Source organism: Malaclemys terrapin, chromosome 5 (assembly GCF_027887155.1).
Source record: "Malaclemys terrapin pileata isolate rMalTer1 chromosome 5, rMalTer1.hap1, whole genome shotgun sequence".
In the NCBI taxonomy this organism is placed as follows: domain Eukaryota; kingdom Metazoa; phylum Chordata; order Testudines; family Emydidae; genus Malaclemys; species Malaclemys terrapin.
Genome location: NC_071509.1, coordinates 107,829,921 through 107,854,805, shown reverse-complemented (window position 1 = coordinate 107,854,805; position 24,885 = coordinate 107,829,921). Strand labels below are relative to the sequence as shown.

At 48.6% G+C, this 24,885-nt stretch overlaps 2 long non-coding RNA genes across 3 annotated transcripts; both read left to right on the top strand.

Annotated features, from left to right (window-relative positions):
• The first annotated feature begins 997 nt into the window (after positions 1-997).
• LOC128838424 (uncharacterized) lies at positions 998-3,651 on the top strand. The gene is made up of 3 exons (XR_008445180.1): positions 998-1,316; positions 1,738-3,146; positions 3,567-3,651. It is a non-coding gene; the product is annotated as an uncharacterized LOC128838424 (long non-coding RNA).
• Positions 3,652-4,897: 1,246 nt separating this feature from the next.
• Positions 4,898-16,657, top strand: LOC128838421 (uncharacterized). 2 transcript variants are annotated; one of them, XR_008445176.1, is made up of 8 exons: positions 4,898-4,975; positions 5,397-6,805; positions 7,226-8,634; positions 9,055-10,022; positions 10,445-11,853; positions 12,274-13,241; positions 13,662-15,493; positions 15,589-16,657. It is a non-coding gene; the product is annotated as an uncharacterized LOC128838421 (long non-coding RNA). The 2 variants fall into 2 exon arrangements; XR_008445175.1 differs by having other exon boundaries at positions 13,662-16,657.
• Positions 16,658-24,885: the final 8,228 nt, after the last annotated feature.

Below are 24,885 nucleotides of genomic sequence, written 5' to 3'. Positions count from 1 at the left end.
AGGAGAATCTCTCTCCACTTCTGCTTTCTTTAGGTTGAATTTCTATTAGTGGGTTGATGGCAATGAATGGCCTTTAATGAGCGTGATTTAGGTCAAAGGAAGTAAAGCATGTGCTAGAACCTGGACAACATGACCACTCTGTATCAAGGATTTTGGTACCTGCCCTTCATTCATCAATCAGGGTGCAAGTCACCTCCCCGTGTCTTTGGAGGGGCATTGAGCTCTTTGTTAAACTGAGCAATGTGACCGCCCTGTAACTGGGGTCTGGGTCTCTACCCTCTTGCTCATTTGGCTTTACGCCGTGCTCTGCCCCATTAGTCAGCGTGACAACCCTGTAATTAGGGTCCATGTCACAAGCCTCTCTAGGATGGGACATATTGAGCTCTTTGGTACTTTGACAGCTTGACCTTCCTGTAATTCAGGTTATGGTCTCCCCTATTTGGATAATGCCAGCGACCACCCTGTAGTCAGGGTACAGGTTGCACCTCGCTTTTGAAATCTGGGGGATTAGAATCATGACCATAACATGGGCAGCTTGACCTCCCTGTAACTAGGGTTTGCGTCTCCGAGGCCCTTTGGGTCTCCGTTATAGAGTTGGTGAATGTGACTGCCCTGTAATCAGGGTGCAAGTCACCTCCCCGTGTCTTTGGAGGGGCATTGAGCTCTTTGTTAAACTGAGCAATGTGACCGCCCTGTAACTGGGGTCCGGGTCTCTGCCCTCTTGCTCATTTGGCTTTACGCTGTGCTCTGCCCCATTAGTCAGCGTGACAACCCTGTAATTAGGGTCCATGTCACAAGCCTCTCTAGGATGGGACATATCGAGCTCTTTGGTACTTTGACAGCTTGATCTTTCTGTAATTCAGGTTCCGGTCTCTCCTCTTTGGCTAATGCCAGCGACCACCCTGTAATCAGGGTACAGGTTGCATCTTGCTTTTGAAATCTGGGTAATTAGAATCATTTCCGTTATGTGGGCAGCTTGACCTCCCTGTAACTAGGGTGTGCGTCTCCGAGGCCCTCTGGGTCTCTTGGCCTCGTGCTGTCTTCACAGCCTGCTGCCAACGACCGCCCTGTAATCAGGGATCTGGTCTTTGCCCTCTAGTCTCTTGGCACTTGGCCAAATGCAGCCACTGCCCTGAATGAGCACCCTGTAAACAGGGTACAGGTCTCATCTGCTACTATTTATGGCACCCCCATGACACTGTGTCCAGAGTTCCGGCCCTTCAAACAGCGCTTCCAACTTGCCTGGAATTCTGCAGCCAAGTCTCCTGCTTTCTACTCACTTTTTGGACTCTTGGAGATCTGACATGCTACTGGTGGTAAGATCCGAAAGGGAGTGTCTGGGGCTGTTTTGGACTACGTCATTCCAGGCAGTATACCTTGTCACATTGATTTAAGAATACTTGTCAATTAATTCCTTACCCCCCTTCATCATTTTATTCCTCCTGATTTTGTATGGAGGCTGCCTGGTGAAATAATTGTCAAGGGGAAATCTGGAGATTGTGGCTTTAGAGGGGAATGGGCCCAGTAGTTTTCTCACCCAGTGCAGCTTGGGAGGAGCGGGAAATGCTTGTGGAAGTGTCTGAGGACCACAAAGAACTGTCTTGGACCTAAATATCCAGACTGTCTGCAGATGCGGAAAGGAACAGTGTATCAGTAGATTACACTGAGTTTGCGTGCGGGACATGGCATTGTCGGTTCTCACTTACACACGCCTTGTGCTCTCTCTCTCCGTTTCAGACATCATGAAGCACAAGTGGAGAAGAAGGAAGTGTCAGGAATGCCACACACAGAGGAGAAAAGAAGATGGAGGAAAAGGAAAGGAACTCTGGGCACAGTAACCAACCTCAAATCAGGCCTCAGGTCATGTAATTAGACTGTAGGGGAATCTCGAGCCTCTTAATACCTTGAGCAGCGTGACCGCCCTGTAAGCTGGGTCCCGGTCTGTGCTATTGTGTCGTTTTGACATTCTGCTCCGATATCTGGCTATTGAGGGTGACTGCCCTGTAATCAGGGTGTAAGTCACTTCCCTCTGTCTTTGGAGGGGCATTGAGCTTTTTGTTAAACTGAGCAATGTGACCGCCCTGTATCTGGGGTCCGGGTCTCTGCCCTCTTGCTCATTTGGCTTTACGCCGTGCTCTGCCCCATTAGTCAGCGTGACAACCCTGTAATTAGGGTCTATGTCACAAGCCTCTCTAGGATGGGACATATTGAGCTCTTTGGTACTTTGACAGCTTGACCTTCCTGTAATTCAGGTTATGGTCTCCCCTATTTGGCTAATGCCAGCGACCACCCTGTAGTCAGGGTACAGGTTGCACCTCGCTTTTGAAATCTGGGGGATTAGAATCATGACCATAACATGGGCAGCTTGACCTCCCTGTAACTAGGGTTTGCGTCTCCGAGGCCCTTTGGGTCTCCGTTATAGAGTTGGTGAATGTGACTGCCCTGTAATCAGGGTGCAAGTCACCTCCCCCTGTCTTTGGAGGGGCATTGAGCTCTTTGTTCAACTGAGCAATGTGACCGCCCTGTAACTGGGGTCTGGGTCTCTGCCCTCTTGCTCATTTGGCTTTACGCCGTGCTCTGCCCCATTAGTCAGTGTGACAACCCTGTAATTAGGGTCCATGTCACAAGCCTCTCTACCATGGGACATATTGAGCTCTTTGGTACTTTGACAGCTTGACCTTCCTGTAATTCAGGTTATGGTCTCTCCTCTTTGGCTAATGCCAGCGACCACCCTGTAATCAGGGTACAGGTTGCATCTCGCTTTTGAAATCTGGGGGATTAGAATCATGACCATAACATGGGCAGCTTGACCTCCCTGTAACTAGGGTGTGCGTCTCCGAGGCCCTCTGGGTCTCTTGGCCTCGTGCTGTCTTCACAGCCTGCTGCCAACGACCGCCCTGTAATCAGGGATCTGGTCTTTGCCCTCTAGTCTCTTGGCACTTGGCCAAATGCAGCCACTGCCCTGAATGAGCACCCTGTAAACAGGGTACAGGTCTCATCTGCTACTATTTATGGCACCCCCATGACACTGTGTCCAGAGTTCCGGCCCTTCAAACAGCGCTTCCAACTTGCCTGGAATTCTGCAGCCAAGTCTCCTGCTTTCTACTCACTTTTTGGACTCTTGGAGATCTGACATGCTACTGGTGGTAAGATCCGAAAGGGAGTGTCGGGGCTGTTTTGGACTAAGTCATTCCAGGCAGTATACCTTGTCATATTGATTTAAGAATACTTGTCAATTAATTCCTTACCCCCCTTCATCATTTTATTCCTCCTGATTTTGTATGGAGGCTGCCTGGTGAAATAATTGTCAAGGGGAAATCTGGAGATTGTGGCTTTAGAGGGGAATGGGCCCAGTAGTTTTCTCACCCAGTGCAGCTTGGGAGGAGCGGGAAATGCTTGTGGAAGTGTCTGAGGACCACAAAGAACTGTCTTGGACCTAAATATCCAGACTGTCTGCAGATGCGGAAAGGAACAGTGTATCAGTAGATTACACTGAGTTTGCGTGCGGGACATGGCATTGTCGGTTCTCACTTACACACGCCTTGTGCTCTCTCTCTCCGTTTCAGACATCATGAAGCACAAGTGGAGAAGAAGGAAGTGTCAGGAATGCCACACACAGAGGAGAAAAGAAGATGGAGGAAAAGGAAAGGAACTCTGGGCACAGTAACCAACCTCAAATCAGGCCTCAGGTCATGTAATTAGACTGTAGGGGAATCTCGAGCCTCTTAATACCTTGAGCAGCGTGACCGCCCTGTAAGCTGGGTCCCGGTCTGTGCTATTGTGTCGTTTTGACATTCTGCTCCGATATCTGGCTATTGAGGGTGACTGCCCTGTAATCAGGGTGTAAGTCACTTCCCTCTGTCTTTGGAGGGGCATTGAGCTTTTTGTTAAACTGAGCAATGTGACCGCCCTGTATCTGGGGTCCGGGTCTCTGCCCTCTTGCTCATTTGGCTTTACGCCGTGCTCTGCCCCATTAGTCAGCGTGACAACCCTGTAATTAGGGTCTATGTCACAAGCCTCTCTAGGATGGGACATATTGAGCTCTTTGGTACTTTGACAGCTTGACCTTCCTGTAATTCAGGTTATGGTCTCCCCTATTTGGCTAATGCCAGCGACCACCCTGTAATCAGGGTACAGGTTGCACCTCGCTTTTGAAATCTGGGGGATTAGAATCATGACCATAACATGGGCAGCTTGACCTCCCTGTAACTAGGGTTTGCGTCTCCGAGGCCCTTTGGGTCTCCGTTATAGAGTTGGTGAATGTGACTGCCCTGTAATCAGGGTGCAAGTCACCTCCCCCTGTCTTTGGAGGGGCATTGAGCTCTTTGTTCAACTGAGCAATGTGACCGCCCTGTAACTGGGGTCTGGGTCTCTGCCCTCTTGCTCATTTGGCTTTACGCCGTGCTCTGCCCCATTAGTCAGCGTGACAACCCTGTAATTAGGGTCCATGTCACAAGCCTCTCTAGGATGGGACATATCGAGCTCTTTGGTACTTTGACAGCTTGATCTTTCTGTAATTCAGGTTCCGGTCTCTCCTCTTTGGCTAATGCCAGCGACCACCCTGTAATCAGGGTACAGGTTGCATCTTGCTTTTGAAATCTGGGTAATTAGAATCATTTCCGTTATGTGGGCAGCTTGACCTCCCTGTAACTAGGGTGTGCGTCTCCGAGGCCCTCTGGGTCTCTTGGCCTCGTGCTGTCTTCACAGCCTGCTGCCAACGACCGCCCTGTAATCAGGGATCTGGTCTTTGCCCTCTAGTCTCTTGGCACTTGGCCAAATGCAGCCACTGCCCTGAATGAGCACCCTGTAAACAGGGTACAGGTCTCATCTGCTACTATTTATGGCACCCCCATGACACTGTGTCCAGAGTTCCGGCCCTTCAAACAGCGCTTCCAACTTGCCTGGAATTCTGCAGCCAAGTCTCCTGCTTTCTACTCACTTTTTGGACTCTTGGAGATCTGACATGCTACTGGTGGTAAGATCCGAAAGGGAGTGTCTGGGGCTGTTTTGGACTACGTCATTCCAGGCAGTATACCTTGTCACATTGATTTAAGAATACTTGTCAATTAATTCCTTACCCCCCTTCATCATTTTATTCCTCCTGATTTTGTATGGAGGCTGCCTGGTGAAATAATTGTCAAGGGGAAATCTGGAGATTGTGGCTTTAGAGGGGAATGGGCCCAGTAGTTTTCTCACCCAGTGCAGCTTGGGAGGAGCGGGAAATGCTTGTGGAAGTGTCTGAGGACCACAAAGAACTGTCTTGGACCTAAATATCCAGACTGTCTGCAGATGCGGAAAGGAACAGTGTATCAGTAGATTACACTGAGTTTGCGTGCGGGACATGGCATTGTCGGTTCTCACTTACACACGCCTTGTGCTCTCTCTCTCCGTTTCAGACATCATGAAGCACAAGTGGAGAAGAAGGAAGTGTCAGGAATGCCACACACAGAGGAGAAAAGAAGATGGAGGAAAAGGAAAGGAACTCTGGGCACAGTAACCAACCTCAAATCAGGCCTCAGGTCATGTAATTAGACTGTAGGGGAATCTCGAGCCTCTTAATACCTTGAGCAGAGTGACCGCCCTGTAAGCTGGGTCCCGGTCTGTGCTATTGTGTCGTTTTGACATTCTGCTCCGATATCTGGCTATTGAGGGTGACTGCCCTGTAATCAGGGTGTAAGTCACTTCCCTCTGTCTTTGGAGGGGCATTGAGCTTTTTGTTAAACTGAGCAATGTGACCGCCCTGTATCTGGGGTCCGGGTCTCTGCCCTCTTGCTCATTTGGCTTTACGCCGTGCTCTGCCCCATTAGTCAGCGTGACAACCCTGTAATTAGGGTCTATGTCACAAGCCTCTCTAGGATGGGACATATTGAGCTCTTTGGTACTTTGACAGCTTGACCTTCCTGTAATTCAGGTTATGGTCTCCCCTATTTGGCTAATGCCAGCGACCACCCTGTAATCAGGGTACAGGTTGCACCTCGCTTTTGAAATCTGGGGGATTAGAATCATGACCATAACATGGGCAGCTTGACCTCCCTGTAACTAGGGTTTGCGTCTCCGAGGCCCTTTGGGTCTCCGTTATAGAGTTGGTGAATGTGACTGCCCTGTAATCAGGGTGCAAGTCACCTCCCCCTGTCTTTGGAGGGGCATTGAGCTCTTTGTTCAACTGAGCAATGTGACCGCCCTGTAACTGGGGTCTGGGTCTCTGCCCTCTTGCTCATTTGGCTTTACGCCGTGCTCTGCCCCATTAGTCAGCGTGACAACCCTGTAATTAGGGTCTATGTCACAAGCCTCTCTAGGATGGGACATATTGAGCTCTTTGGTACTTTGACAGCTTGACCTTCCTGTAATTCAGGTTATGGTCTCTCCTCTTTGGCTAATGCCAGTGACCACCCTGTAATCAGGGTACAGGTTGCATCTCGCTTTTGAAATCTGGGGGATTAGAATCATGACCATAACATGGGCAGCTTGACCTCCCTGTAACTAGGGTGTGCGTCTCCGAGGCCCTCTGGGTCTCTTGGCCTCGTGCTGTCTTCACAGCCTGCTGCCAACGACCGCCCTGTAATCAGGGATCTGGTCTTTGCCCTCTAGTCTCTTGGCACTTGGCCAAATGCAGCCACTGCCCTGAATGAGCACCCTGTAAACAGGGTACAGGTCTCATCTGCTACTATTTATGGCACCCCCATGACACTGTGTCCAGAGTTCCGGCCCTTCAAACAGCGCTTCCAACTTGCCTGGAATTCTGCAGCCAAGTCTCCTGCTTTCTACTCACTTTTTGGACTCTCGGAGATCTGACATGCTACTGGTGGTAAGATCCGAAAGGGAGTGTCGGGGCTGTTTTGGACTAAGTCATTCCAGGCAGTATACCTTGTCATATTGATTTAAGAATACTTGTCAATTAATTCCTTACCCCCCTTCATCATTTTATTCCTCCTGATTTTGTATGGAGGCTGCCTGGTGAAATAATTGTCAAGGGGAAATCTGGAGATTGTGGCTTTAGAGGGGAATGGGCCCAGTAGTTTTCTCACCCAGTGCAGCTTGGGAGGAGCGGGAAATGCTTGTGGAAGTGTCTGAGGACCACAAAGAACTGTCTTGGACCTAAATATCCAGACTGTCTGCAGATGCGGAAAGGAACAGTGTATCAGTAGATTACACTGAGTTTGCGTGCGGGACATGGCATTGTCGGTTCTCACTTACACACGCCTTGTGCTCTCTCTCTCCGTTTCAGACATCATGAAGCACAAGTGGAGAAGAAGGAAGTGTCAGGAATGCCACACACAGAGGAGAAAAGAAGATGGAGGAAAAGGAAAGGAACTCTGGGCACAGTAACCAACCTCAAATCAGGCCTCAGGTCATGTAATTAGACTGTAGGGGAATCTCGAGCCTCTTAATACCTTGAGCAGCGTGACCGCCCTGTAAGCTGGGTCCCGGTCTGTGCTATTGTGTCGTTTTGACATTCTGCTCCGATATCTGGCTATTGAGGGTGACTGCCCTGTAATCAGGGTGTAAGTCACTTCCCTCTGTCTTTGGAGGGGCATTGAGCTTTTTGTTAAACTGAGCAATGTGACCGCCCTGTATCTGGGGTCCGGGTCTCTGCCCACTTGCTCATTTGGCTTTACGCCGTGCTCTGCCCCATTAGTCAGCGTGACAACCCTGTAATTAGGGTCTATGTCACAAGCCTCTCTAGGATGGGACATATTGAGCTCTTTGGTACTTTGACAGCTTGACCTTCCTGTAATTCAGGTTATGGTCTCCCCTATTTGGCTAATGCCAGCGACCACCCTGTAATCAGGGTACAGGTTGCACCTCGCTTTTGAAATCTGGGGGATTAGAATCATGACCATAACATGGGCAGCTTGACCTCCCTGTAACTAGGGTTTGCGTCTCCGAGGCCCTTTGGGTCTCCGTTATAGAGTTGGTGAATGTGACTGCCCTGTAATCAGGGTGCAAGTCACCTCCCCCTGTCTTTGGAGGGGCATTGAGCTCTTTGTTCAACTGAGCAATGTGACCGCCCTGTAACTGGGGTCTGGGTCTCTGCCCTCTTGCTCATTTGGCTTTACGCCGTGCTCTGCCCCATTAGTCAGTGTGACAACCCTGTAATTAGGGTCCATGTCACAAGCCTCTCTACCATGGGACATATTGAGCTCTTTGGTACTTTGACAGCTTGACCTTCCTGTAATTCAGGTTATGGTCTCTCCTCTTTGGCTAATGCCAGTGACCACCCTGTAATCAGGGTACAGGTTGCATCTCGCTTTTGAAATCTGGGGGATTAGAATCATGACCATAACATGGGCAGCTTGACCTCCCTGTAACTAGGGTGTGCGTCTCCGAGGCCCTCTGGGTCTCTTGGCCTCGTGCTGTCTTCACAGCCTGCTGCCAACGACCGCCCTGTAATCAGGGATCTGGTCTTTGCCCTCTAGTCTCTTGGCACTTGGCCAAATGCAGCCACTGCCCTGAATGAGCACCCTGTAAACAGGGTACAGGTCTCATCTGCTACTATTTATGGCACCCCCATGACACTGTGTCCAGAGTTCCGGCCCTTCAAACAGCGCTTCCAACTTGCCTGGAATTCTGCAACCAAGTCTCCTGCTTTCTACTCACTTTTTGGACTCTCGGAGATCTGACATGCTACTGGTGGTAAGATCCGAAAGGGAGTGTCGGGGCTGTTTTGGACTAAGTCATTCCAGGCAGTATACCTTGTCATATTGATTTAAGAATACTTGTCAATTAATTCCTTACCCCCCTTCATCATTTTATTCCTCCTGATTTTGTATGGAGGCTGCCTGGTGAAATAATTGTCAAGGGGAAATCTGGAGATTGTGGCTTTAGAGGGGAATGGGCCCAGTAGTTTTCTCACCCAGTGCAGCTTGGGAGGAGCGGGAAATGCTTGTGGAAGTGTCTGAGGACCACAAAGAACTGTCTTGGACCTAAATATCCAGACTGTCTGCAGATGCGGAAAGGAACAGTGTATCAGTAGATTACACTGAGTTTGCGTGCGGGACATGGCATTGTCGGTTCTCACTTACACACGCCTTGTGCTCTCTCTCTCCGTTTCAGACATCATGAAGCACAAGTGGAGAAGAAGGAAGTGTCAGGAATGCCACACACAGAGGAGAAAAGAAGATGGAGGAAAAGGAAAGGAACTCTGGGCACAGTAACCAACCTCAAATCAGGCCTCAGGTCATGTAATTAGACTGTAGGGGAATCTCGAGCCTCTTAATACCTTGAGCAGCGTGACCGCCCTGTAAGCTGGGTCCCGGTCTGTGCTATTGTGTCGTTTTGACATTCTGCTCCGATATCTGGCTATTGAGGGTGACTGCCCTGTAATCAGGGTGTAAGTCACTTCCCTCTGTCTTTGGAGGGGCATTGAGCTCTTTGTTAAACTGAGCAATGTGACCGCCCTGTATCTGGGGTCCGGGTCTCTGCCCTCTTGCTCATTTGGCTTTACGCCGTGCTCTGCCCCATTAGTCAGCGTGACAACCCTGTAATTAGGGTCTATGTCACAAGCCTCTCTAGGATGGGACATATTGAGCTCTTTGGTACTTTGACAGCTTGACCTTCCTGTAATTCAGGTTATGGTCTCCCCTATTTGGCTAATGCCAGCGACCACCCTGTAATCAGGGTACAGGTTGCACCTCGCTTTTGAAATCTGGGGGATTAGAATCATGACCATAACATGGGCAGCTTGACCTCCCTGTAACTAGGGTGTGCGTCTCCGAGGCCCTCTGGGTCTCTTGGCCTCGTGCTGTCTTCACAGCCTGCTGCCAACGACCGCCCTGTAATCAGGGATCTGGTCTTTGCCCTCTAGTCTCTTGGCACTTGGCCAAATGCAGCCACTGCCCTGAATGAGCACCCTGTAAACAGGGTACAGGTCTCATCTGCTACTATTTATGGCACCCCCATGACACTGTGTCCAGAGTTCCGGCCCTTCAAACAGCGCTTCCAACTTGCCTGGAATTCTGCAGCCAAGTCTCCTGCTTTCTACTCACTTTTTGGACTCTTGGAGATCTGACATGCTACTGGTGGTAAGATCCGAAAGGGAGTTTTCTGGGGCTGTTTTGGACTACGTCATTCCAGGCAGTATACCTTGTCACATTGACTTAAGAATACTTGTCAATTAATTCCTTACCCCCCTTCATCATTTTATTCCTCCTGATTTTGTATGGAGGCTGCCTGGTGAAATAATTGTCAAGGGGAAATCTGGAGATTGTGGCTTTAGAGGGGAATGGGCCCAGTAGTTTTCTCACCCAGTGCAGCTTGGGAGGAGCGAGAAATGCTTGTGGAAGTGTCTGAGGACCACAAAGAACTGTCTTGGACCTAAATATCCAGACTGTCTGCAGATGCGGAAAGGAACAGTGTATCAGTAGATTACACTGAGTTTGTGTGCGGGACATGGCATTGTCGGTTCTCACTTACACACGCCTTGTGCTCTCTCTCTCCGTTTCAGACATCATGAAGCACAAGTGGAGAAGAAGGAAGTGTCAGGAATGCCACACACAGAGGAGAAAAGAAGATGGAGGAAAAGGAAAGGAACTCTGGGCACAGTAACCAACCTCAAATCAGGCCTCAGGTCATGTAATTAGACTGTAGGGGAATCTCGAGCCTCTTAATACCTTGAGCAGCGTGACCGCCCTGTAAGCTGGGTCCCGGTCTGTGCTATTGTGTCGTTTTGACATTCTGCTCCGATATCTGGCTATTGAGGGTGACTGCCCTGTAATCAGGGTGTAAGTCACTTCCCTCTGTCTTTGGAGGGGCATTGAGCTCTTTGTTAAACTGAGCAATGTGACCGCCCTGTATCTGGGGTCCGGGTCTCTGCCCTCTTGCTCATTTGGCTTTACGCCGTGCTCTGCCCCATTAGTCAGCGTGACAACCCTGTAATTAGGGTCTATGTCACAAGCCTCTCTAGGATGGGACATATTGAGCTCTTTGGTACTTTGACAGCTTGACCTTCCTGTAATTCAGGTTATGGTCTCCCCTATTTGGCTAATGCCAGCGACCACCCTGTAATCAGGGTACAGGTTGCACCTCGCTTTTGAAATCTGGGGGATTAGAATCATGACCATAACATGGGCAGCTTGACCTCCCTGTAACTAGGGTTTGCGTCTCCAAGGCCCTTTGGGTCTCCGTTATAGAGTTGGTGAATGTGACTGCCCTGTAATCAGGGTGCAAGTCACCTCCCCCTGTCTTTGGAGGGGCATTGAGCTCTTTGTTCAACTGAGCAATGTGACCGCCCTGTAACTGGGGTCTGGGTCTCTGCCCTCTTGCTCATTTGGCTTTACGCCGTGCTCTGCCCCATTAGTCAGCGTGACAACCCTGTAATTAGGGTCCATGTCACAAGCCTCTCTAGCATGGGACATATTGAGCTCTTTGGTACTTTGACAGCTTGACCTTCCTGTAATTCAGGTTATGGTCTCTCCTCCTTGGCTAATGCCAGCGACCACCCTGTAATCAGGGTACAGGTTGCATCTCGCTTTTGAAATCTGGGGGATTAGAATCATGACCATAACATGGGCAGCTTGACCTCTCTGTAACTAGGGTGTGCGTCTCCGAGGCCCTCTGGGTCTCTTGGCCTCGTGCTGTCTTCACAGCCTGCTGCCAACGACCGCCCTGTAATCAGGGATCTGGTCTTTGCCCTCTAGTCTCTTGGCACTTGGCCAAATGCAGCCACTGCCCTGAATGAGCACCCTGTAAACAGGGTACAGGTCTCATCTGCTACTATTTATGGCACCCCCATGACACTGTGTCCAGAGTTCCGGCCCTTCAAACAGCGCTTCCAACTTGCCTGGAATTCTGCAACCAAGTCTCCTGCTTTCTACTCACTTTTTGGACTCTCGGAGATCTGACATGCTACTGGTGGTAAGATCCGAAAGGGAGTGTCGGGGCTGTTTTGGACTAAGTCATTCCAGGCAGTATACCTTGTCATATTGATTTAAGAATACTTGTCAATTAATTCCTTACCCCCCTTCATCATTTTATTCCTCCTGATTTTGTATGGAGGCTGCCTGGTGAAATAATTGTCAAGGGGAAATCTGGAGATTGTGGCTTTAGAGGGGAATGGGCCCAGTAGTTTTCTCACCCAGTGCAGCTTGGGAGGAGCGGGAAATGCTTGTGGAAGTGTCTGAGGACCACAAAGAACTGTCTTGGACCTAAATATCCAGACTGTCTGCAGATGCGGAAAGGAACAGTGTATCAGTAGATTACACTGAGTTTGCGTGCGGGACATGGCATTGTCGGTTCTCACTTACACACGCCTTGTGCTCTCTCTCTCCGTTTCAGACATCATGAAGCACAAGTGGAGAAGAAGGAAGTGTCAGGAATGCCACACACAGAGGAGAAAAGAAGATGGAGGAAAAGGAAAGGAACTCTGGGCACAGTAACCAACCTCAAATCAGGCCTCAGGTCATGTAATTAGACTGTAGGGGAATCTCGAGCCTCTTAATACCTTGAGCAGCGTGACCGCCCTGTAAGCTGGGTCCCGGTCTGTGCTATTGTGTCGTTTTGACATTCTGCTCCGATATCTGGCTATTGAGGGTGACTGCCCTGTAATCAGGGTGTAAGTCACTTCCCTCTGTCTTTGGAGGGGCATTGAGCTCTTTGTTAAACTGAGCAATGTGACCGCCCTGTATCTGGGGTCCGGGTCTCTGCCCTCTTGCTCATTTGGCTTTACGCCGTGCTCTGCCCCATTAGTCAGCGTGACAACCCTGTAATTAGGGTCTATGTCACAAGCCTCTCTAGGATGGGACATATTGAGCTCTTTGGTACTTTGACAGCTTGACCTTCCTGTAATTCAGGTTATGGTCTCCCCTATTTGGCTAATGCCAGCGACCACCCTGTAATCAGGGTACAGGTTGCACCTCGCTTTTGAAATCTGGGGGATTAGAATCATGACCATAACATGGGCAGCTTGACCTCCCTGTAACTAGGGTGTGCGTCTCCGAGGCCCTCTGGGTCTCTTGGCCTCGTGCTGTCTTCACAGCCTGCTGCCAACGACCGCCCTGTAATCAGGGATCTGGTCTTTGCCCTCTAGTCTCTTGGCACTTGGCCAAATGCAGCCACTGCCCTGAATGAGCACCCTGTAAACAGGGTACAGGTCTCATCTGCTACTATTTATGGCACCCCCATGACACTGTGTCCAGAGTTCCGGCCCTTCAAACAGCGCTTCCAACTTGCCTGGAATTCTGCAACCAAGTCTCCTGCTTTCTACTCACTTTTTGGACTCTCGGAGATCTGACATGCTACTGGTGGTAAGATCCGAAAGGGAGTGTCGGGGCTGTTTTGGACTAAGTCATTCCAGGCAGTATACCTTGTCATATTGATTTAAGAATACTTGTCAATTAATTCCTTACCCCCCTTCATCATTTTATTCCTCCTGATTTTGTATGGAGGCTGCCTGGTGAAATAATTGTCAAGGGGAAATCTGGAGATTGTGGCTTTAGAGGGGAATGGGCCCAGTAGTTTTCTCACCCAGTGCAGCTTGGGAGGAGCGGGAAATGCTTGTGGAAGTGTCTGAGGACCACAAAGAACTGTCTTGGACCTAAATATCCAGACTGTCTGCAGATGCGGAAAGGAACAGTGTATCAGTAGATTACACTGAGTTTGCGTGCGGGACATGGCATTGTCGGTTCTCACTTACACACGCCTTGTGCTCTCTCTCTCCGTTTCAGACATCATGAAGCACAAGTGGAGAAGAAGGAAGTGTCAGGAATGCCACACACAGAGGAGAAAAGAAGATGGAGGAAAAGGAAAGGAACTCTGGGCACAGTAACCAACCTCAAATCAGGCCTCAGGTCATGTAATTAGACTGTAGGGGAATCTCGAGCCTCTTAATACCTTGAGCAGCGTGACCGCCCTGTAAGCTGGGTCCCGGTCTGTGCTATTGTGTCGTTTTGACATTCTGCTCCGATATCTGGCTATTGAGGGTGACTGCCCTGTAATCAGGGTGTAAGTCACTTCCCTCTGTCTTTGGAGGGGCATTGAGCTCTTTGTTAAACTGAGCAATGTGACCGCCCTGTATCTGGGGTCCGGGTCTCTGCCCTCTTGCTCATTTGGCTTTACGCCGTGCTCTGCCCCATTAGTCAGCGTGACAACCCTGTAATTAGGGTCTATGTCACAAGCCTCTCTAGGATGGGACATATTGAGCTCTTTGGTACTTTGACAGCTTGACCTTCCTGTAATTCAGGTTATGGTCTCCCCTATTTGGCTAATGCCAGCGACCACCCTGTAATCAGGGTACAGGTTGCACCTCGCTTTTGAAATCTGGGGGATTAGAATCATGACCATAACATGGGCAGCTTGACCTCCCTGTAACTAGGGTTTGCGTCTCCGTTATAGAGTTGGTGAATGTGACTGCCCTGTAATCAGGGTGCAAGTCAACTCCCCGTGTCTTTGGAGGGGCATTGAGCTCTTTGTTAAACTGAGCAATGTGACCGCCCTGTAACTGGGGTCTGGGTCTCTGCCCTCTTGCTCATTTGGCTTTACGCCGTGCTCTGCCCCATTAGTCAGCGTGACAACCCTGTAATTAGGGTCCATGTCACAAGCCTCTCTAGGATGGGACATATCGAGCTCTTTGGTACTTTGACAGCTTGACCTTCCTGTAATTCAGGTTATGGTCTCCCCTATTTGGCTAATGCCAGCGACCACCCTGTAATCAGGGTACAGGTTGCACCTCGCTTTTGAAATCTGGGGGATTAGAATCATGACCATAACATGGGCAGCTTGACCTCCCTGTAACTAGGGTTTGCGTCTCCGAGGCCCTTTGGGTCTCCGTTATAGAGTTGGTGAATGTGACTGCCCTGTAATCAGGGTGCAAGTCACCTCCCCGTGTCTTTGGAGGGGCATTGAGCTCTTTGTTAAACTGAGCAATGTGACCGCCCTGTAACTGGGGTCTGGATCTCTGCCCTCTTGCTCATTTGGCTTTACGCCGTGCTCTGCCCCATTAGTCAGCGTGACAACCCTGTAATTAGGGTCCATGTCACAAGCCTCTCTAGGATGGGACATATCGAGCTCTTTGGTACTTTGACAGCTTGACCTTCCTGTAATTCAGGTTATGGTCTCTCCTCTTTGGCTAATGCCAGCGACCACCCTGTAGTCAGGGTACAGGTTGCATCTCGCTTTTGAAATCTGGGGGATTAGAATCATGACCATAACATGGGCAGCTTGACCTCCCTGTAACTAGGGTGTGCGTCTCCGAGGCCCTCTGGGTCTCTTGGCCTCGTGCTGTCTTCACAGCCTGCTGCCAACAACCGCCCTGTAATCAGGGATCTGGTCTTTGCCCTCTAGTCTCTTGGCACTTGGCCAAATGCAGCCACTGCTCTGAATGAGCACCCTGTCAACAGCGTACAGGTCTCATCTGCTACTATTTCTGGCGCCCCCATGAGACTGTGTCAAGGGTTCCGGCCCTTCCAACAGCGCTTCCAACTTGCCTGGAATTCTGCAGCCAAGTCTCCTGCTTTCTACTCACTTCTTGGACTCTTGGAGACCTGACATGCTATTGGTGGTAAGATCCGAAAGGGAGTGTCCGGGGCGGTTTTGGACCGTTGTCGAAAGCGGTTCTCATTTACACACTCCTTGTGCTCCCTCTCTCTGATTCAGGCATCATGAAGCAGAAGTGGAGAAGAAGGAAGTGTCAGTACCATGGTATAACTGTGAATCTGAAATGCATGGACCTTAAACACTCAAGTTGTATAGAATTATAACTTCCTATTATTAAGAAATCATCATTTCCTACTGGAAGTGCAAAGATGTCACTTAAGGGAAGGTATACATTTGAATCCTCCCCTCCCCTCCAATTCTCCCCCCAAAACTCTTCAAATAAAGTTAAGGTTCAGAAAATTAACATTTACTCCAGGTAACGCCTAACTTGTGTATTTCTCACACATTTCTCAAAGGAAGCAAACAAAACTAAATGTTTTGGCAACTGGCAGTTACTCTCCGCACTTCACAACTTTCAAACACCTGCTCTACTTAAACGGTCACACCAACCAAAGTGTACCACACATTCAAAATTAACTTTGCATCTATTGTGTCAGAAGTGAGAGTGTTTTTAGTAGTTGTGTCCATTGGTGGAAGTGGCAGTTGTGGTGTTTTAGTAGTCCTTTACGCTTATTGAATTCAAAGGATGATGATGTGGATGTTTTAGGTAGGTATTTTTCTGTTAAGTCTTGGTATTTGGGTGGAGGTGCAGTATTTTGTGATTATGACTGTTTTTCTGGTATTGGTTTAGTGTGAATTGTTGGCAATTCTAGATGTTTTTGTATCCGTACATTAGTAGATGTATTTAGAGGGCAAAGCTGAGGTTGCCTGTTTGGTGCAATTTAATTGGTGTGAAAGTTAATTTCGGGTAGGTGTTTGAAAGCACTGAGGTTTGAATTTTTAGCTCAACAAGGATGCAGGACCCACCTGGCTACCTCAGTTCTTACTGTCATTCCTAATTCCAAAATCTTGGATGAAGATGACCAGGCAGAATAAAGATATCTCCAGAGACTTTCAAGAGGGTAGCATTTCTGCAGCTTTAGGGGATTCCTTAAACCTTATTGAGCTTTTCAAAGTGTAATAATTGTGGGAAACTTCTACTTCTGCCAATTCCGTGTTGAACAATGACCTGTATTAAAGGACTTACACTGGGTAGTTAATTCTGTTCTGTATTAAGATGATTTTGCTAAAATCGACGCTTTCTGATGTGTGAAATGAATTATCTAGCTCTGATTATACCTATTTGATAAAAGTGTGATAACGACCCCATGTTAAATGCATGGATTGAACTTTGATTGTCATATCACATTGCTTTGCTTTCTGTAACTCCTTATTTATGAATGTATTTGTTACTTATGTAATTCAATGAATAAAATGTATACATTCAAGTATAGTCTCAGTTCTTTCTTTGGCTAAACAAAAAGGAATCTGATAAACTTGTGAAGAATTTTGGTATTGTTACGTTTAATTTAATTAACATCTTTTTACCCTTTAAATGCGGTCGTTGGAAGTAACTACCCTTTAGTGGTGCAAGTTTGATTTTTCTCTTGGATCACACGTTTTGGGCAGACTGCAGTGTGATCTTGAGGATGGAGATCGCACTGCCACTTAGGTGCATAAGGTTGCCCTCCTAAAGCTTCTAAGGTGCACAAGAATAGGCCTTTGTTTGGTTCCTTCACTGTTCCCAGGCTTATAGATTGCTTGAGATCTGCAGGCCCTAAAGCTCACTTCCTGAGCACAATATATGATTGTGGCTATGATAAGATTGGACTAAAACTAGCAAGGTCCCCTGGTTTCTGCACCTTTCCCGTTCAGACATTTTTAAAAAAGTAGATTAATGTAATATTTTTATATTCAATTCAATCTCAAGTTTCTCAGAAATTGACTTTTACGGTGCACTAAATTTTCAATATGCTAATACATGTGAGATAGTGTGGTCTAGTGGTTTAGAGCACTGGCCAGGGATTCAGGCGACCTGGTTTCTATTCCTGCCTCTGCTGCTGGGTCACTTGGTGGTCACTTTGCCTCCCTGTGCCAGTGTCCCCCTCCATTTAAAAAAAAAAAAGTGGGGGAGGGGAGATGATTGTACTGACCTCATTTGTAAAGTGTTTTGAGATCTACAAGCACTAAACAGAATTTTTACTAAAAATGAGATTCTATAGGGGTGGGAGAGAACTAGAGATTAACTTTGGTAGGGTGCATGAAGATATAATTCACTATGGAGGCATTAATTTTGCTAATGCTGTGAAGAAAACTCTCTTGTGCATAATGAATTGAAACAGCCTCTCTCTCTTTGCATTTGTTAATTCATTTCTCCTATACCAGGTGCTTTTTGTTCCATTGAAATATGCATGGGGATGTGCTTTTTATTTATTACCCTTGCCCTATGATTTATTATTCAAAAGTGGGCAACTTGGAAAGCAAATACTCAATATTAGGTGATTGTTTGCCTGCTGTAGAAAAAGCCCGTGAAGAAGTGTGCAGCAGCTGCAGTTACACTAGGGGAACTCCATGACTTCAATAGATTCAATAGTCGTCTTTTCTCTGTTTACAGGTACTCTGACTTGCCCCTTTCCCCCTTCACTTAAACCCAATTCAGAGGCAGCTGATGAGTCGCAGGTGCACTGGCTTCTTCCTTCTTAGAGGATGAATGGCCCGCTATGAGAGACCTGAAACCCGATGGTATGATGATGAGGGCTTTAATTCAGCAAAGTACCATTCTAGCATACCTCAGCCAGAGTCATCATGCGTACCTGGAAAAAGAAAGGGCTTCCACAGCTAAACAAAAGATCTGTCAGGACTGACTATTCAATAGAATAGATTGCTGCTAGTTAACCTGATGTAAAGTTGGCTAAACCTCTCAAAGACTGCGTTGGTGCAGGTTGCATTTCCACTGAATAATTACCATACCTTCTGCCTATTTAAAAATTATCTTCCCTGCTGTTTGATTTGTCTATGATGGTCTTATTGTTTAAAACTATTGTGTCGTGTTGCTCTCCATTGCTAATTAGCGGAGCTTGTTAGAAAAAAACAATTGCCAGAGTTTGCTCTTTTGTTGAAATTGAAACACACTGCAGGACTGTGTCAATTCTGACAGAATCCACCAGAAACCAAGCATGTTTCCAATGGAACTTTGCCGGCCAGGCAGAATTCCATCAGAAACTTGCTTGGCTTCCTGACAGCTCAGCTGCCGGGCTCCTTGATAGACCATGTGGCACGCTGCTGGGGAACCTGGGTTTCCAGGCTCCCAGCTCCTCAGCTGCCTGCCTGGTGGGCTGATGGGAAGCTGGGAGCCTGAAAGTTGCGGGAGCCCCAGCTGCCAGGCTCGTGACTCCTCGCTAGGTAGGGCTCTTAGGGTCCATGGCTCCAGGACAGCCCACCAGGTGTGCTACAGTGAAGCTAGGTCTTGTAAGGCTCCAAGGATCTCCAGCTTTGGGGCAGCCTACAAGGCTGCTTTAGAGCTCAGTGGAGATCAGCAATTCCATTTCACACAGAATTTCAAAATTTTTGAATATGATTCCAAATCAGAATGAAATCTGATTTTGAAATAGCAAAATCCTCTATAAAATAGAATTACCGTTCTCCCCCCAGCTCTTTCCGACTGTGGTACTAGTGAGGCCTTGTAATGAACGCAACCCTGTTTTACCGCTTCCCCCATCTTTCCCCCTGTTATCTTTCTCCTTTCATCTCCGTGGAAAGAAATATTTCCCTTTCCTATATTCTTCCGGTATATGGATGTGTGTGTGTGTGTGTTCACTCTGGGGGGTTTGGAACAGTTGCCCCAGGGGTAGAAGGATCTTTCCCTGCTGCATTCCTGAGCGGCCCTTTTCTTGGTCAGAGGTGCCTGTCTACTGGGATTATTATCGCTAAAGATTCAAACACACATACAAACCCTATATATTCGGTTTCTTCAGGGGGAATAAAGAACAGAATTTCCATGTAACTCTAGAATGGTTTAAAGTTTAAGGTACTGGGTTATGACATTTGGTCTCTTGTAGATAGAATTGTAAAATTACAAGCTCTTTATTTTTGTGTACTATAAAACACATCCCTATAATTAAATCAAGGTTGAAAGTGCTTTGCCTAGAAGATTAATTTAAACCTCTATGGATAAAAAGAAGAACCTCCAGGACTCAATATACTGATGTGTAGATAGCACCTCAGCACATTTCAGTGTGCGGGTCATTTCCTTTCTGATGCCTGTGCAGGGGATGTCTCTTTACACTAGAAGCTTTTGCTGTATCTTTTGGCTATATTGGCCCAGCTCCTCCAAGGTACATAGCCATTATGGGAGTGAAGGGCCCAAACATCTTTGAGGATGTGGGTCGCTATCTCCTGGTTTCTCTTTCCTGTCAATGGAGTCGGGCTGTGCAAATGGGAAGTCACTGCCTAAGGCTGGGAGTGGCCCAACTCCTCCCTGGGCTGGTGGTGGGCTCTGCCAAAGAGTCTGGGATGGCTCCGCGCTGCTGGGGACGAGGGAAGCCATGGTGGGCTTGGTGCTAAAGCCTGAGCAGCAGGGATGGGGCCAAGCTTGGCACAGTGGGGAAGCAGGGGCAGGCAGGCTCTGTGCACTGCTGAGGGACAGCAGGGGATGGTTTGGTTCCCCCTGCCCCGTAGGAAGAGGCCAGGGCAGGCTCAGTGCGGGGGCTGCCATGGGAAGCCTGACAGGTGAGATCCGCCCCTCGCACCTCTGGAGGCAGCTCTGTGCATCGCTGCCCTGCCGCCATGGCACCAGGACTCCAAAACTTAGTCGCAGACACAAGGGCTGGACGGAGCCCACAGGGGGCTCCACCAGGGGGCGGGGCTCAGACTGGGCGGGAATTGGTTCAAGAGGGAGGGCGTTCGGTGTGAGAGAGAGGCTGAGTCAGCTCGAGACTGAGGCGAGACTTCAGGTTAGAGGACGGCGAGCGCCGACTGTGAGGTGGGCCCGAGAGAACCTCTGAGGTGGCACGATCCGGGGGCGGGGCTTAGGAGCAGAGGGCCACATGCCCAGGCGGGGGCCCTGGTCTTTGAAATTCTGACACTGCTCCAGGCCCTCAGGGAAAGGGGGGCTCAATGGGGAGAAGCGGCACTAGGAGCTGCCCACAGCCAGTAGAACCCCGCTACCCCGGGAACATCAGAATGGTTGGGACCAGATGAAGCAAGCACCTCAGAGGCGGGGGGCTCGGGCCAGGCTTCCACATGGCGGCATGAGAGGGACTGCGGCTGAGGCTAAAAGCGGTGCAGGCACCGTGAGGAGGGCGGATGGGAAGCAGCGACAGGCACTGCCTGAGAAAGAGGAGCGGGTGGCCGATTGTGAGTTGGCAGGAGGGGCAAAGCAGAGGCTGGAGCGCCGCGATGAGATATGTATGTAAGAAGGGTAATCCAGATAAGGTGGTCTGGACCAAGCAGTGGCAGAGGGGTCTCTGTGCTCTGAAAGAGGCTCTGGTCAAGGGCTCAGTGCTGTTAAAGCAGGACTTTGACAAGCTCTTTCCGGTGTTCACTGACGCTTCAGAAGAGGGCTGGGTGTGGTGCCAATGCAGATTGACGGAAAGGGGGAGAGACATCCCATCGGGTATGTGAGCAGAAAGCTGCTGCCCCAGAAGCAGAACTCTCCAGCCATAAAAAAGGAATGCCTGGCCAGGGCGGCTGGGCCTTAAAAAGCTGCAGCCATATGGCTTTTGGTCGGCTTTCCGCCAGGCCAGAGGGGGGCGCCCGCCGATGGCCGCCAGGCCAGAGGGGGGCGCCCGCCGATGGCCGGTTTCCGAAAGATGGTGCTCAGCTAGCGAGGGTCTAATTCTGCCCGAAGAAACATAACATTTTCATGCTGTGACGTTCTGTACCTCCACCACTCTGGCCGACTTACCAGACCCCCCAGATAGCCATGGCTGCAATGTTTCCCATTCTCCGGTTACTTTCTGGGGGTGTTGGAGATGTGTATTCCCCACCAGGGTGAAGTTCAGGGGAAGCTGTTGAGGAGAGAGGGAAATAAGTAGTGTGAATACTAGGACAGGCTAAGGTGACAAAATAAACACAGGGTAATGGGAGCGGAGCCAAATCACCTTTTTCAGGAAATCTGTACAGTAACAGCCACAGGTGCCGGATTCCTCTGGGTTCCAGGGCTACTCAACCCCCCTCACTCTGCCCACGGCCCCACCCGCCCCCATCCCCTAAGCTCCCACCCCCGCTCCGCCTCTTGCCGCCCCCCTGCTGCTCCCCAGGTCCTGCCCTCACCCCTTCCCCAACCCCCGCCCTGCCTTTTCCCATCCCACCCCACCCCCTCCTCACCTCGTCTGACCCCCTTCTGTCCCCTCCTCCGAGTGTGCCTCATCCCTGCTCCTCTTTCTGCCTCCCAGCGCCTCCTGCACGCCGTGGAACAGCTGATTGTGGCGGGTGGGAGGCTCTGGGAGGGAAGGAGGGAGGGAGCTGGCTGCCGGTGGGTGCTAAGCACCCACTAATTTTTTTCAGTGGGCGCTCCAGCCCTGGAGCCCCCAAGGGGTTGGCACCTATGGTAACAGCAATTCAGGGGTCTGGAACAATTTTTATAGTGGGGATGCTGAAAGCCATTGAACAACACTGTAAACCCCATGTATGATGGAAACCGTGCATTCGCTTGCTAATATCACTTCATGCTGGGCACCCCAGTGCCCCTAGTTCCAGCTCCCCTGCAGCATATATGCAAACGGCTAGTCTCTTGCTTGAGGAAAGTTAGTTACAAATTGCTCAGAGCCTGCTGCAGAGGATTCGTGCAGGGATAGAGCCATCTGCACGGGACTCTTACTTGTGCCACATGGAAGTGAGATGAGGTGCCATGGAGTAAGATGCTTTTGCACATACTTCTCTCTTGGATTGTTCTTCGTACAGTTATGATCCACGTGGGGGGCCTTTAGCGAGCATGCACACATTGGGCTGGGGCAGTGCTAGCACAGCTCTAGTGGGCGTAGCTTGCAATATCAGTGGCACAAAAATTACGTTGTGTGGAAACACCTTGTGTTCTGTACAGAAACCAGAGCCTCATCTCTTTCTAGGATGAAAGCTGGAGACAAACCTGTCACTATTTCCTCCTACCTACCAATGGTAGGATAAAGGCGAGCTTAAGTGGGGATCTAGTGGTAGCGTATTCCTCCCTTTTTATCCCCCTAAGGTTGGCTTTCTCACAGGAAGGCCTAAAATCCTAGATGATAGAAATCGCCCAATGGCTTCTTAAGGAAACGAATTCATTTGTTATATGTAGCCCAGCTTAAAAACAGTGTGATGGAATGATTGGCGGGAGGTTCCCCTCTGCACCATAGGGGTAATGATTTAGTTAGACTTTGAAGAAGAATGTGTATGGCTCCCACATGCTCTGTTACTGCCATGTACCACCAGAGAGGGGGATACATCTTGGAGGTTGTGAACCAATCTGTTTATAATCCTTGACTTGTTTATACAGTCTATTGTTTTTGTTTTTTGCTCTCATTTTAATGTAATTGTGTTTTGTCAATATAACCTGTAGGTTTCCACTCCACCAAGGAATGAAAGAAGGCAGAGAGACTTGAGCAGGAAAGAACTACTACTACCGATAGGCACAGCTACTGAAAAAAACCTGCACCATAAGAAAGGATAGGCATTTGTTGTCAGAGTTAACTCCTTGTACGTGCCTCTAAACCAGCAGGTCCCAAGTTGAGGTTTATGTATCGGTGGTGGCACATGGAGGACCTGATGGTGGTCTTCAGTGAGCAGGCAGATCTCACGTTCCTAGTACTGAAATTACTGTCAATATGTTCCTAGTACTACTTTTCTTTGGAAGCATTTGCTGTACCTGCCACGAAGGTGTTACCTGATCTCGAAGAGGTGAGGAAAGGGTCCATAGAACAATTTTTATAAGATTAGGCCCACATCAAAACTGTTTTAGAACCCCAGAGGAAAGACAAGCAAAGGCTTCTGCAGTGGCGCCATCTGTTGACTTTGAATGTACAGAGGCTCCTATTAGCAACTCCGTATTTTCGGTTGCATTATAAAAGGGATTGCCTGTGGGGAATATGTTCCTGGTTTTTCTCTAAAGGGAGATTGACAATCATTGTGAGAACTCACACCCAAGTTGTTTTTATACTATTGGAACATTTAATGTAGTGGCTGTTTGACTTCTTTTAAAAACTTTTCAATAAGAAATCTCCAGTTTTAGTGTCTGGCTTAAATTTGTCCTAGGCAGTGCTAGGGTTGAGTAGCAACTCTTCAGAATACTGTCTACGTACCCAGATTTGGTAGAGAGGTAGATCCTCACTAGGTCCAGTCTAAGGGCTAGTTTTGTTTTGTTTTTCAAATAGTTTTAAATTATTGGATTTAGCGTAACTTTTAGTCATTATTCACATTACAACTGAAATTTTGACGCACTGTGCTCATAAAACTGGCTGTTGGTGGAACATGCAGTCCATGAGCACACAAGCTTGATTTTAGGCCGGTAGGGGGAGGGCAAAAGGGGTAGCCCCCAGAGGCGCAGACCCTAGTGGCGCTGATGGGTGCTCAAGCCCCCTCTACCCCCAGCCCTGGCCCGACTCCACCCTTGCTCCGCCTCTCCCATCCCCATTCCAGTAGTAACTGATTGATGTATTCCACCAAATGGGGAGCTGCATTTTAGAGGTGACAAAGAGAAACTTTGATAATCCTAATACAAAATGGCCTCTTCCTGCTCTCATTATTCACATGTAATTTTGTTTGTGGTGTATGCCCAAGAATGAATTGGATCTGGTGCACACAAAGGTAATGGGATCAGGCGGTGGGGGCACAAACCTGATAAGAGTGCATGCGAGCACAAACTTAATAGTGGGGGCAGTGCTAGTAAGTGTATTGTGCGTAGGTGTTGGATACATACAAACCTGATTTGATTTGGGTGGGGGGAGAGGGTATGTGAATGCACATAAACCTGATGGATGGGGTATGGACAGGCTAATTACAAACTAACAATTGATATGTATTAAGGGATGCATGCACTCTTGCTTAGTGGGGGAAAGGGCACCAATCTAGCCTCTTCCAATACAACCGTCTACTACACCAAACATCCAAATGGCCAAGGTTTTCTGGGGAAAAATAACCTGGTAAAAAGTAGAATAGGAAAAGGTGGCAGAGTTCAGGTGTGGTGTGGGGTCTGTTTGAATGGAAAGGCTAATTATCATTCAGTAACTATTATTTTTAATATGGAATTATTGTGAACTGGGACACTGATTCATCAATGTATTTAAGCATGTTCCTGATTGGAGCACTAACAGCAGTGGGATGGCTCACGTACTTTAAGTTAGTCACGTGCATAAGTACTCTCTGGAATTGGGGTTTTAAGGCTGAACAATTACAGGGCTTTTCTCTTCTCCTTTTTTCGTTTTGGTTCAATAGGTATTTAATTCAAATCATTATTGCTATAGGTTGCCATTTTATATAAAATAATTATTTATTGATCAGAAACAA